Genomic DNA, 14,601 nt, shown 5'->3' with positions numbered 1-14,601 from the left:
TGCAGTGAGCCAAGATTGCACCGCTGCACTCTAGCCTGGTTGACAGAGTGAGACCCTGACACACACACACGCACACACACACACACACACACACACACACACACACAGGTTCAAATGGCAAATTTTAGGTTGCATATCTATTACCACAATAAACACTTTTCAAAAGAAAAAAAAGTAACCAAGGTGTATGCTTCAGATGTGTGCCCTTTCCTGTATGTTATGCCTCTGGATATAAATAGAAAAAAAACTGTCAGAGAATATTTTACAACATGTACTTGATACAGTTGTGATGTGTACTTTTCTCCAGGAAATCTCATCCTCGAAGAGAGGCTATGACTTTCAAAGCAGGGAGGTTTGGCTGACTTCTCTCTAGATTCCCCTTCTCTAAGATTTTGTATTTTATCATTTTTATCTCTTTTCTTAAAATTTCAGTGAATCATCTTCCCTGATGGCCAGAGTGAAGGTTATGGAGGCCTCATATGAATGAGAATGTCATTGGATGGACTCAAGGAAAAATGTAAAGATCTGATGTAAAGACCTCCCTTTCTAACTCACAACCCTTTACCACAAAACTCATTTTTGGTTGGTTGGTTGGTTGGAGAAGATGTTTATGAAAACGGCATAATTAACATGGCAGGTGCCTTTTGTTACAAGCAAATAATAACAGTGGAAAAAACAGACATATAATTAGTTGGGCTTTTTTGGTGCTCAAGTGTTACTATTGCTGATATGAAGTAAAGAACGTGACACCCGATTGTGCTCTGAGTATGGGGTTGATTCACTTTCAGCTGGTGGAGATGTGGGCTTTTGGGGGATGTTGAAAGTGGACTTGAATTTTTTTAATAGAATAAAAAAGATTAACTCCTGAAAAACACATGAGTGAGTGGTTGCGATTTTTTCCTAAGTCTTCCATTGTGGAAGTCTTCCCAAGACCACTTTCTTCTGTGTTCTAGTCATTGTCACTTGGATAAGTAAAAGTATAAATCCTTTATAAAGACGCTCTATTATAAAGACACGTGCATATATATGTTCATTGCAGCACTGTTCACAATAGCGAAGACATGGAATCAACCCAAATGTCCATCAGTAATATAATGGATAAAGAAAATGTGGTATTTATACACCACGGAACACTATGCAGTCATAAAAAAGAATGAGATCATGTCCTTTGCAGGGACTGGGATGGAGCTGAAGGCCATTATCCTTAGTAAACTAATGCAGGAACAAAAAATCAAATACCACATCTTCTCACTTATAAGTGGGAGCTAAATGAAGAGAATACATGGACACAGAGAGGGGAACAACACACACTGGGGCCTATTAGAGGGCAGAGAGTGGGAGAAGGGAGAGGATCAGGAAAAATAACCAATGGGTACTAGGCTTAAAACGTGGGTGATGAAATAATCTTTACAACAAACCGCAGTGACACAAGTTTACCTACGTTAAGAAATCTGCACATGTGCCCATGAACTTAAAAGTTAAAAAAAGAAGATTTCACTAAAAAAAAGTTTGATGTTCTCTTCCACAAACTCTCACTGTTATAACCTATTTCTGTTAATCAAATAAACTAGGGAAAAGACTAAGCCCATATCTCTCGTGCCTACCCCATCAAAACAAAACAGAGAGCAACAGGGAGCAGGGGCATTTCTCAGCCCCACAGTTAATCCAGAAGCTCCTAGCCCAGGTCCACCTCTGCATGGGATGCCAAGTGGAGAGGGATGCGGGTACTACTTTCTGACCCTCTGCCTATGATGTTCTGCCTGCACCCAAAGATGCTGCTAGTATTTCCTGAGCCCTTTGCTCAAAATCCACAGAGCATGTATTCAAAATCAAGCCTTCTGTATCATCTAGGCATGTTTTTACCTGCAAGTGGCACATGGTACCTTACATAGATAAGGGTCTATTTTTCTTACATAACAATATGTCTAGCAGTAAACAGCTGCTGTGCTCATTCAGAAGCTCGGTGATGTCAGAGGTGGTGCCTCTGTGTTTCTCTGAATCTTTCCTTCATGATTGTTATCTCGTGTTCTCAATTGGCTGCTCAGGATCTAAGCATGATGTTCATATTCAAGGCAGGACAAAGGGAGGGAAGGGTGGTGCCAGCTTCATCTTGTCCTTTTTTCAATTGAGAAAGCAATCTTCAATGCAAAGAGGCTAGAAAATAAATATTTGGCTTTCCAGGCACTATAGCGGAAAGAAGCCAGGACATGGGGTGGGAATAGCTACAGAGTGTCCAGTCGGCTAGCTAGGCTCCAGGCCATCTTTGACACACCTTCCACATGGGTGAAATCTGGCTATCCATGTGAATATGGTGAGCATGAAGGCTGGAGTTCTTGAGTTTCAGAGTATCAGGGCTTCCAACATGGCTGGATTTGTATGTCTCTATTCTCAGTCCTTCTTCTGGGTTCTTTCAGAAGTGGATGCCAAGAAGGAATTTGACATGCAAGAGATTTATTGGGGGAAATGCCTATGAAGGATAAAGGAGAAGGGAAGAGGAGGAGGTGGGGAGAGGCTTTAGACCATGATGCGGGTCTGACACCTGGGAAAGGAGAAAGGGAAGGAAAGAGGATGTGGTAGGGAGATGCTCAAGCTGCCTGATTAGCCTCCAAGCACGTATTGTCTACTAGAAGAATCTTCATCAGGCAGGATGGGCTGGCACTGGCACCCTCACCCTACTTAGTTACTGGCTCAGTGCAGCCAGGAGAATATGGCCTCATAATAAACGCTGTAGTGGATTTAACCATGCAGGAGCTGGAGACGATCAGCCAACCACCCCAATTACAGCAGGTTTCCTTAAAGGCATATGTAAGCAAGGGACCTCCGTGGCTGCAATTTCAGTCCCTCTCCTATACCTTTGCTTACCTCATCCTTTATGATACCAAAACTATGTGAAATCCTGAGCCTCTGGAAGTTCTATGCAGGAGGACTTCAGTTGGTCATCTTACTGCAAAGAGGTGGGCATTGTTTTGAGGCTGCATTTGCATAGCAGTCATGGCTGTTGTTTTACATGGGTTGCATGGTCACTCCATATGGCTTAGGGTGGATGCTAAAACCACCCCTATGAACCTTGTTTTCTGTTGAATTGTGTTTCCCAAGAAGATAATATTGCAGTCTTGATCCCCGATATTTGCAAATATGACCTTATTTAGAAATAGGGTCTTTGCAGATGTAATCAAGAAGAGGGCCTACTCGTCCTAACCCAATGACTGGTATCCTTATAAGAAGAAAAAATCTGGACGCAGAGACACACCAGAGAACGTGCTGGGATGACAGATGCAAAGATTAAAGTGAAGCATCTACAAGCCAAGGAACACCAAGAATTGCTAGAGGTCACCAAAATCTAAGAGAGAGGCATGGAACAGATTCTCTCGGTGCCTCCAGAAGGACCAATCCTGCCGACACCTAGATTTCAGACTTCTAATCTCCAGAACTGTGAGAGAATCAATTTCTGTTGTTGTAAGCCACTCAGTTTGCAGTAATAGTATCCCTAGGAAACTCACACACCTCTGTGGATGCTGGCCTTTTCCTGGGCTCCTCCACATGTCTCATAGCCATACACAAGGTCATCAACTCAGACATGGTGGCCAGGATTCTCCTAGTCTTGCAAACTGAGGCTGTAGGTCAGAGAATCTCTCCTGCCTTTGGGGTATAGGGAATAAAATTATCATGCCTGGGCATTATCAGGTCTCATTTGAATGGTTTCTACTTGAGGTCTTTCTGTATAGTGTGATATTAGAGGAACTCCCTGGACTTAGGAGCCCAAATGTTCAAGATGAATCAGGCTTTGGGATGAGAGCCCAGGCTTTGGGGTCAGGTGACCTGAATGTGAATTCTGTCTTCAGCTGTTCGTGGTTAGAGCAACTTGGGGAGTATGTTAGTCCACTTGGGCTGCCATAACAAAATACTATAGACTAGGTAGCTTAAACAACAGAAATCTGTTTTCTCATAGTTTTAGAAACTGAGAAGTCCAAAATCAAGGCACTGGCTGATTTGAGTTCCTGGTGAGGGCTCTTTTTCTGTCTTGTAGACGTTCACCTTCTCACTTTGTCCTCATATGGTACAGAGAGAAAATGCTCTGGCGTCTCTTCCTTTTCTTATAAGGGCATCAGTCCTATCAGATCAGAGCCTTACCCCTCTGACCTCATTTAACCTTTATCACCTCCTTGCAGTTCCTGTCTCCAAATACAATCCCATGGTGGGGTTAGGGCTTCAACACAGGAATCGGGGAGGGGAGGGACAGGAAATTCAGTCCACAACAGGCAGCAACACAACTTCTCAGAGCCTTAGCTTTTCTTGTAAAATGAAGTTGATAATACTTCCTTAAAGAGTTCTGGGAAGGATTCAGTGAAGTCCCTCCTTCATTGTGAATAACAATTATATGGCAAATTTTTACCATTATTGTCATTATTATTTTAAAAACAATAATGAGGGCCAGGCGTGGTGGCTCACACCTGTAATCCCAGCACTTTGAGAGGCCAAGGCAGGCGGATCACAAGGTCAGGAGATTGAGACCATCCTAGCCAACACGGTGAAACCCCGCCTCTACTAAAAATACAAAAAAATTAGCTGGGAGTGGTGGTGTGCGCCTGTAGTTGCAGCTACTCGGGAAGCTGAAGCAGGATAATTGCTTGATCCCAGGAGGTAGAGGTTGCAGTGTGCCAAGATCGCACCACTGCACTCAAGCCTGGCGACAGAGCGAGACTCCATCTCAAAAAAAAAAAAAATACTAATAATGAGGATGATGATAATTCTGTGGTTCTGGAGAGTGCCTATCTTTGAATACTCCTTACTCTGCCCTGTTTTAATTATTTCTTGTCTAAAAATCCCATTCTTGGCCAGGCATGGTGGATCACACCTGTAATCCCAACACTTTGGGAGGTTGAGGCGGGTGGATCACCTGAGGTCAGGAGTTCGAGACCAACCTGGCCAACATGGTAAAACCCCATCTCTACCAAAAATTAAAAAAAAAATTAAAAAATTAGCCAGGAATGATGGTGGGCACCTGTAATCCCAGCTACTTGGGAGGCTGAGGCAGGAGAATCTCTTGAACCCAGAAGGCAGAGGTTGCAGTGAGCCGAGATTGCACCACTGCACTCCAGCCTTGGCAACGAGAGGGAAACTCCGTCTCAAAAAAACAAAAAAGCAAAAAATGCCCATTCTTGACTCCAGTTTCTGGAATTCCCAATTGGGAAATTAAGTACAGTTTAGGGCATCAGTAAAGCAGAGCCCCAGAGAGACTGAGCTTAAAAGAGAATTAATAAGAACATCTGAAAGGAAAAAGCAAGAGCAAGCAAACAAGAGAATAAATGTATTTCAGCACAACTATATAAATGTGTGTATTTTGAAAAACAAAATTATATGTTACTACTTACTATTATTTTGTTCTAAATTGCATATGACAGCAGTGTAATTGATATTTTCAGAGCGCTGGGCCTCTAAACACTCCAACTGTACCTTACTGATTTTACCTTGTTATGTAACCCTATATGCACCAATGCACACCCCCCGCCCTACCAGGAAACAGAATAGCATGTGGAAAGGCCCTTTGGTAGAAGAAAGGATGCAAAGTCAAGTTGCAAATGGCAGGCCAGTGTGGCTAGACTAGTGGGAGGCAGAAGGAGAGTGTTTTAAGACAACTATGATGTGATCGGGCATTTTAAATGATCCCTCTGGCCTCTGGAAGCCACATGGAGAAAAGGTTGAAAGGAGTGAGCACGGACCTGGGACAGCAGGGGCAGCCTCCCAGATGAGAGGTAGTGATGGAAATCACTACTGATACTTATATGACTTAATAATAACAATAAAGTCTAATCCCACCTCTCATTGATGCCCCACAAACAGACTGTGGCATGTACTGCCTCTGCTCAGAACAAAGCCTAGAGCTGCCTCATCTTGCAGATTCCAGCCCAGGACAAGCAGAGAACAGTAAATGTCAGAATCAGACAATTTGCAAAGACGTTAAATCCCCAGCCCCAGACCTAGCTGCAGGTCTGTATGCTACAGGACAGAAGCATAATTTTCCATAACCCAGAGCGGATGTGAAATGTGAAGACAAATCCCAATGCAGGTATTTGGCGACCGAGAACAGGGACTTGGAAGAAAGAGAACGGAAGCAGGAGTGATTGAGGAGCTGTTCTTTGCTCACTGTTCCTTTGTCCTCTCATTTAATCCTCCCAGCCACCCTGCAAGGGAGAGTTTACTCTCCCCATTTCCTAGGTGAGCAAACTGAGGCATAGAGGGCCTGAATGCCTTTTTGTTTTATAGACAGGGTCTTGCTCTATTGCCCACGCTGGAGTACAGTGGCATCATCCTAGCTCACTGAAGCCTGGAACTCCTGGGCTCAAGCAATCCTCCCAACTCAGCCTCCTGAGTAGCTGGGACTACAGACATGAGCCACCATGCTTCACGAAGGGACTGAATGCCTTGACCAAGTGATGGAGCCATCTTGACCATGGTTTCCTTGTAACTGATTCCTGAGTTTCCGATCTTAGCCACAGTGCTGGATAATCACTCTCCCCAGGGTTGCAGCAACCTCAAAAGAAGGGCCCTAATCTCATGACTAAAACAAAGGCCTATGTGACTCCTAAGAGAAATAAGGACTAACACCTAGTCCCCACCCTCCATATGCATGTCTCCAAGCCACGCACGTGGGTCATCCCATGCTAAGACGCTCTGACGGAGGCACTGTTGATATTAATACTCCTATTCAGTAGATGAATAAATGGCTCTGAGAGGTAAAGTTACTTGTCCAGGGAACACAGATGGTTGGGTGGATTTGAGTCTGCACTATTTGTTCTGCCTGGGAGGGGACAGGGCATAGTGCATAGGTAACATGACTGAAGACATCAAGCTGCTCTTTTATTATTTTCACATTGATACTGAAGAGTGGCATAACTGTTATGGAATGTATTGTTCTTGTTTCTTTCTCTCTGCACATCCAATTTATAAAAATAAAAATAAAAATAAAAATAAAAATAAAAAACCATAGACTCTTTTTTCAAAGTGCAGGGGATCCAATCACTTCTAGCCACCTTCAGTGCTCATACTTTGCCCCAAGACCCCGTGGTCTGTCACCTAGATTATCACAATGGCCTCCTGATCAGCCTGTCTGCGTCCATCCTCGCTCCCCATCTATCTGCCCCTCACATGAGTGTCAGAACGGTTCTGTTAAGATGTAATCGGGTCAGAGCACTCATCTGCTCGAACCTCAGCTCACTCAAGGTAAATCCCACATCCTTCACAATGGCCCACAAAGCCCCATGTGATCTGATCAACACCTCCTATTTTCTCTTCCAGCTCATCTTCTCTCTCTAATCCTCTCTTTTCCCTCTGCACTCTCTCTGGACTTCAGGCATGCTCCTGCCCCAGGGCCTTTGCACGTGCCCTTCCCTGGAATGCTCTTTCTTCAAATACCTGCAGGCTTCACCTTCACATCTCTTTCAGGCTTCTACTCAACTGCCATCTCATTCAAAGTTCTTCCCTGGTCACCCTTTAAGACATACCCATGTCCCTCTCTACCTTCCATACTCTGCTTTACTCTCCCCCGTAACCCCTGACATAGCACATATTTATCTCTGCTTTTTGTTTGTTTGTTTGTGTTTTCAAATAACCTACCTTCCACACGGCAAACTAAGCTCCAGGAAGCAAGAGAGGGAAGTGGCTTTGTTTGGTCTGCTGCTCTATGCTCAGTACCTAGGACAATGCCTGGCACAGAGAAGGAGGGCAAGAAATATTTATTAAATGAATGCATGAATAAATGAATGCTCAGGATAGAAAAAAATCAGACATGAGGGCATGAGGCTTCCCCTTATCAAAGGCCCCCTATTGTAAGGGTAAGAGAAAGGAAAATGTGTCTATAGTGCACCTACAGTGTGTCAACATGGCAGTTAGGAGGGAAGCTCTGACTCAGACAGGGCTAGATCCAAATTCCTGGCTTTGCCTCTTGCTAGCTGGATGACCTGGGAAAATTACGTGCCTGCTCTAAGCTCAGCCCCCTTATCTATGCAATGTGGATACTGAGATCACCTACCACCGAGGATGTCCTAGGTAGGAGATACAAAATGCATTCCACGCTACGCAGCCATAAAAAATGATGAGTTCCTGTCCTTTGTAGGGACATGGATGAAGCTGGAAACCATCATTCTCAGCAAACTATCGCAAGGACAAAAAACCAAACATCGCATGTTCTCACTCATAGGTGGGAATTGAACAATGAGAACACTTGGACACAGGAAGAGGGACATCACACACCAGGGCCTGTCGTGGGGTGGGGGGAGTGGGGAGGGATAGCATTAGGAGATATACCTAATGTAAATGACGAGTTAAGAGGTGCAGCACACCAACATGGCACATGTATGTATACATATGTAACAAACCTGCACGTTGTGCACATGTACCCTAGAACTTAAAGTATAATAAAAATAAATAAATAAACAAATAAATAAATAAATAAATAAATAAATATGCATTCCAAGTGCCTGATGCCTGAGAAGTGGCAATAAATATTAGCTATTCAAATTTTTACACCAGCTGACCTCCCTGAGACAGTAAAAGTGCCCCTTTCCTGAAGTACAATCAGGACTTTCAAATTTATTTTTTTTTCAAATGTGAGGTAATCAGAGTGCAGAGAGGAATTCCACTAGATAGAAAAATCCAAGAACTGACCTAAATAAATATTCTTCCCTCATATCATTTTTGACCTTTGCTATTTAAACTTTGAAATGATGCAATACACGGACACTCCACCTGAGATACCCAGACACCAATTACCTCCACATTTTAATCTCTGATTCCAGACTTTGATGGCCTGCAGTAATTCTGGCAGCTATTTTTCCGGATAAGAAAATGATCAGCACCTACGCTGTACATAAGTAGTATTCGGGCTTGAATGGTCACAGAAAGAAGGCAGCAGGGAACACGTTTGTTTGAGGCACAGGTATTTGGTTGGAAGAATTCTGGTCCAGTAGTCCTATGAGTAAGGTCCTGAGAATTAGCACATATCATTTACTTCTCTCTTGGGTCCCCTGGGGTTAGCTTTTACATTTAGGCAGAGACCCCCGAGCTTGCATGTGTCACTGTGATAGAGGACATATTTCTCCTATGCTGATTTTGCTTTACTTGTTCATTAAAATCACCATCATCTGAGCAAAAAGGCAAAGTGTGGAACATTCGGTATCTTGTAATCCCACTTATGTAAATTATATAGATGTGTATTTCTTTAAGCACTGGAAAGATATCTGGAAAGATACTCTTTAAAATAGAACGTGGTTAAATGGCTATTTAGGGCTGATGGGAATTTGGATGAGTTGAGGGGTTTTTTGTTGTTTTAATCTTCCTTGTATTATTTGAAGTTTCTAAAATTTCTGCAAATTATCTGTGTAATAGAAAAGAAACAATAAAGCTACGTTCATTTCCAAAGGAAAAAAGTCATCATCATCATTACCATTATCATCATCATTATCGTCATCATCATCATCACAAACAACATTGGACCGTGGCCAGTTACCATGCTTGAATTTTCCCATATTTGTGGCAGAGCTGGGGTCTGGTACCTAGTGGTGCCCACTCTAAGAAGGCCAACTGGGGGCCGGGCATGATGGCTCATGCCTGTAATCCCAGCACTTTGGGAGGCCGAGGCAGGTATATCACGAGGTCAAGAGATCAAGACCATCCTGGCCAACATAGTGAAACCCCGTCTCTACTAAAAATACAAAAATTAGCCGGGCGTGATGGCGTGTGCCTGTAGTCCCAGCTACTCAGGAGGCTGAGACAGGAGAATGGCTTCAACCGTGGAGGCAGAGGTTGCAGTGAGCCAAGATCGTGCCACTACACTCCAGCCTGGTGACAGAGCGAGACTCCGTCTCAAAAAGAAAAAAAGAAGGCCAACTGGGAAGCCAATGAGTTGACTGTTGGTTTCCTAATGAATGGAGGTTGCAAGTTATTTGGGCATTTGTCAATGGCATCTAAAAGTCCTAAACTGATGTGCCAGGTGGGGCAGTGTTGACGCTCATCTTTCCCACTTCTACCTGTATTTGTGGAAGTGAGCAGCTTGATGGGGGTCCAAATGCTAGGAGTCTGTGTGTTGAACAGAAGTATTCTAACCCCCTCAGCATGGATGCAAGTGGGCAAAAGAGAGGGCATGGGGATTTCTGGTCACTCCAAGCCAAGCCAGGCTGAAACTTCCTGGCAGTGTCGAGGAAAAAGGCTGATGAATTTCCCTCACTTATTCCTTTATTAATTAGTATGTGTTAGGCATCTACTGCAGGGCAGACACTAGATCAAGGCTTGGATGTGATCCAGAAAAAAACACCTGTCCTCATGGAGCCCACAGTCTAGAGGGGAAGGCGGGCAGTAAACATATAGTAAGGCTTTGCAAAACTAATCTTAGACGGGCAGTGCTGAGTAGAATATAAATCAGACACTGAGATAGTCTAAATCAAGAGTCAGTAAATCACAAACTAATAATGATTTTTTTTTTACATTTTTAAAGGGTCGTAAACAAACAGAATAATATGTAACAGGGACTTTTGGTGCCTCATAAAGCCCAAAGCATTTACTCTGGCCCTTTGCTGAAAGTTTGCTGATGCTTGGAAAAATTGAAAAGGACACAGGGAGAGGACATGTAAAGGCAGAAAGGTCAGAAGAGCCTCTCTGAAGATGCAACACAAGCTGAAACCTGACCAAGCAGGACCCAGTCACGGGAATAGCCCGTGTGGTCCAGAAAGAGAGTCATCAAGTGCAAAGGTCCTGAGGGAGGGAGGAGGCAAGTGTGGCTGGAATATTACAGTGGAGGAGATGGGTGGTGCAAGGTGCAGGGAACCAGGGGAGTAACCAGGGGCCAGAGCATGCAGGCTGGGGCGAGTAGAAATAGGAAGCAGTGAGGTCTGAGCTCTGAGCTCTGGGAGATGTATGCCTGTGTGTCTGTCTCTCCATCTGTAGACATCTATCTATACATATCTCTCACTGCAATGAAGCAATATTTAGATAGACAATAGAGAGATAGATTGATTTACTTTTTGTTGTTGGTGGTGTTGACTCAGAGTCTTTCTCTGTCACTGGAGTACAATGGTGCAACCTCGGATCACTGCAACCTCTGCCTCCCAGGTTCAAGTGATTCTCGTGTCTCAGCCTCCCCAGTAACTGGAATTATAGGTGCATGCCACACACCCAGCTAATTTTTTGTATTTTTAGTAGAGACGGGGTTTCACCATGTCGGCCAGGATGGTCTCGATCTCTTGACCTCATGATCTACCCGCCTCGGCCTCCCAAAGTGCTAAGATTACAGGCGTGAGCCACCGCACCTGGCCAGAAAAGCTTATATTATTTTTCAAAGGTCACACTGGCAGAGTTTTTCTTCTTATAATAAATCAGTTCATTCGCCTTTTAGAAAATTAGAACTGTGCAGATAAAGTCCCTTTGACTTCCACCTCAAATAGCATTATGAATGTCATTCCTGTTCTTCTAGACCTCTTTTTATTACTTTACATGCACATAAATGTATCCATAAAATACATGGCATTTGCTGTGATTTTTTTTTACAGAAATGGTATCCTTTTAAATGGATTTCTCAACAACTCATAGTTTTTGTTCAACAATATGTGTCTTTGAGATCCACCTCTCCAACTGATGTCAGTTCCTTCCTTTGAGGGCTATGTTTTACTCCATCATGTAAATAAACCGTATCTTATTTATTCCTTCCCCTGTTGATACACCCTCAGGTTGATTTCAATTGTCTTTAATTACAAAAGGCAGTTTTGCAGTGAAAATTTCCATGCACGACCCATACTGCCTGCAGATAAGTGCTTCTCTTGAGTAGATACTTAGAAGTACTGCTAGGATTTGGACCCAGGTCTTCCTGATTGAAAAGTCTTTCTATAATGTCAAGCTTCTGCTTGTTGTTCTAGCCAAAAATCACAGTTGAGAGTCCTGGAAGGGTCAAGCAGGACTGGGGTAGTTCCACTTTCGAAGGCAGATGAATCACCTGGAATCCTGAAGACAGAGAATCTGACAGGTCTAACAGAATCATTAAAGGGAGAAACGGTTTCAGTTCATTCATCTTTTCACTGTTAAACCCTCTTCTCACTTGCTACTTTGTTGTTAAGCAATACAAGAGGCAGAAGGTAGAGGGTCCCTTCCTTAGGACTACACAGGACTGGCCACGAGAGCCTCAAAACTGGTCCACACTGGCCCAGCCTCTGCTCATCCAGCTGTGTGACCTTGGATAAGTCTGATAATGCTTTTGATTGACATGCCTTTCCCATCCTCTCCTCTTCTAATAAAATCACCAAGGATCTGAGAAGATCAAATCTGCCTCCAGCTCCTGCCACCTGGGAACCAACATAACGATACCAACAGTATTTTCCCTTCTTTTTATTCATTCCTGCAGCCATTGTTTATTGAGCATCTACTATGTGAAAGGCAGTCCTGAGTGTTTCAAGCTCTCCCCAACCAACCCTGCCCCAGGACCTTTGCACAAACTGTTATCTTTAACTAGTCAACTCCTACTCACCTTTTGCCTGTCATTTCAGGGTCATATCCACACATGGAAGCCTCTGCATTGATCGAAATCCCCATTTTTGTAGCTCCCAAATCCTTTTCTCCTTTCTCTCTGGGACTATTTGCCCAGGTATAAATAGAAGATATGGATGAAGAGGATGACTAAATTATTAGCGTCCTAATATTGGAGAATACTCAGGAAGCCTCCCTCACCCTCAGTTTGCTGTTGCACCCCTTACAGTGACCCCATCACCAAGCCCTAATATACGGTTGTTGTTGTTTTTTTACTTCTCGCATACATTCTACAGAGTTCCCCTTCTCCCCATTGCCACCGCCACCCCCACACTCAGCCTTGGTCACTGTCATTTCTTGCCTGGACTTTCTTATTCCTCTTTCCATTTTCACTCAAGCAACTCCCACCACATCTGTTTGATTCATCTCTTTGAGTGATCTCAAAATTGACGCCTGATGTTATCACTCCTCCCTTGCTTAAAACGGTTCAGTGGCTTCCACTGCTCTTAGGATAAAGCCCAGAATCCTTGATGTGCACTAGAAAGCCCTCTGTGATTTGACCCTGCCTGCCTCTCCAGTTTCAGCTCACACCTCCCCACCCCCAGCCGCACTTGTCTTCTTTTGTCTCCTGAGTGTTCTGTGCTCTCCCCCAGCAACCCGCCCCAGGGCCTTTGCACAAGATGTTCTCTTTAGCCAACTCCTACCCACCTTTCACTGTCATTTCAGGGTCGTATCCACACATGGAAGCCTTTGCAGAGTCCATTGATCAAATTCCCCATTTTTGTAGCTCCCAAATCCTTTTCTCCTGATAGCTCCTTTCAACAGATTGGAATCATATTTATCTGTGGAATTACTTAACAAATATCTGTGTCTCTCACTAGACTGGAAACTCCGTAAGGGCTATGTTTGTCTCCATTAGTATATCCACAGTGCCTTTCACATAGTAGATGCTCAATAAACAATGGCTGCAGGAATGAACAAAAAGTAGAGAAAATACTGCTGGTATCATTACATCTGCTCCTAGGTGGCAGGGGCTGGAGGCAGATTTGATCTTCTCAGATCCTTCGTGATTTTATTAAAAGAGAAGAGGGTGGGAAAGGCAAGTCAATCAAAAGTATTATCAGACTGATGATAATTCAACACATTTAACTTATCTGAGCCTCAGTTTCCCCACTTGAGACCCTCTGTGTCAAAGTACTTAGCATATTGACTGACATATAGAAAGTGCTCACTCAACGTTTGCTATTTATTCTCATAGGAAGAGCTCAGTAAATGACAGTTGATAAGAGGCATGCTTTGATTAGCCAAGATTTGTGGATTCAGGGCTTTAAATGCATGACATCCTTTGACTCTCATGTCAGCCTATTTGTCAACTGGTTCTTGAAAACCAAATCCTCCCCATGATCCAGTGTTTGAACCAATCATAGCCTGCACCCCACTACTCACAATGTGGTCCGGAGACCCGCAGCAGTGGCAACACCCTGGAACTTGTCAGAAACGTGTTTATTAAAGTTTAAGGAGGCTCAAGTCTAGGCCAATCAGACACCTCTGCTCTGAGGCTGAGGCTGCTTATGGAACTGCCTAAGAACATGGCTAATAAAGGAACAAGGTGAGGCTTGAACCCATGCCGTCTGATTGCAGACTGAGAGCTTGATCCCTCTACCGTGCTGACCGGCATGCATGAGGTGCCTTACTGCGATAAACAGGCAAGGATCTTGGCCCTCAAATTATGGACAGCCTCACAGTGGAGAGAGAGAAGAAAACCAGAAATGTTGATGCAGAAAGCTAGATGCTGTGATGACAGGTGGGGTGCTATGGCAACCCCACTCTCACCAAGGCCTAGGATTCACCAAGAGCAAATATTTTCTAGTGCAAGGAGATAAACACAATGTGTTCGGGAAAGTCCACCGTGCCTGGAACAGGGGCTCACAAAGTTTGGGAAAACATCTGAGCAGGAGCAGTGGGAAGGAATGAATGAAGCTCTACAGGTGACCAGTGGCCAGATTCAGAAGGTCAGCAAGCCCAGTGCTCAGCAGCCTGCAAAGATGACGAAGGTGCTCACTTTTGCTGCAGGGAACTGCTGTTCTAGGACGA

Source organism: Pongo pygmaeus, chromosome 18 (genome assembly GCF_028885625.2).
Source record: "Pongo pygmaeus isolate AG05252 chromosome 18, NHGRI_mPonPyg2-v2.0_pri, whole genome shotgun sequence".
Lineage (NCBI taxonomy): Eukaryota > Metazoa > Chordata > Mammalia > Primates > Hominidae > Pongo > Pongo pygmaeus.
Note: the sequence above shows the minus strand (reverse complement) of the source record.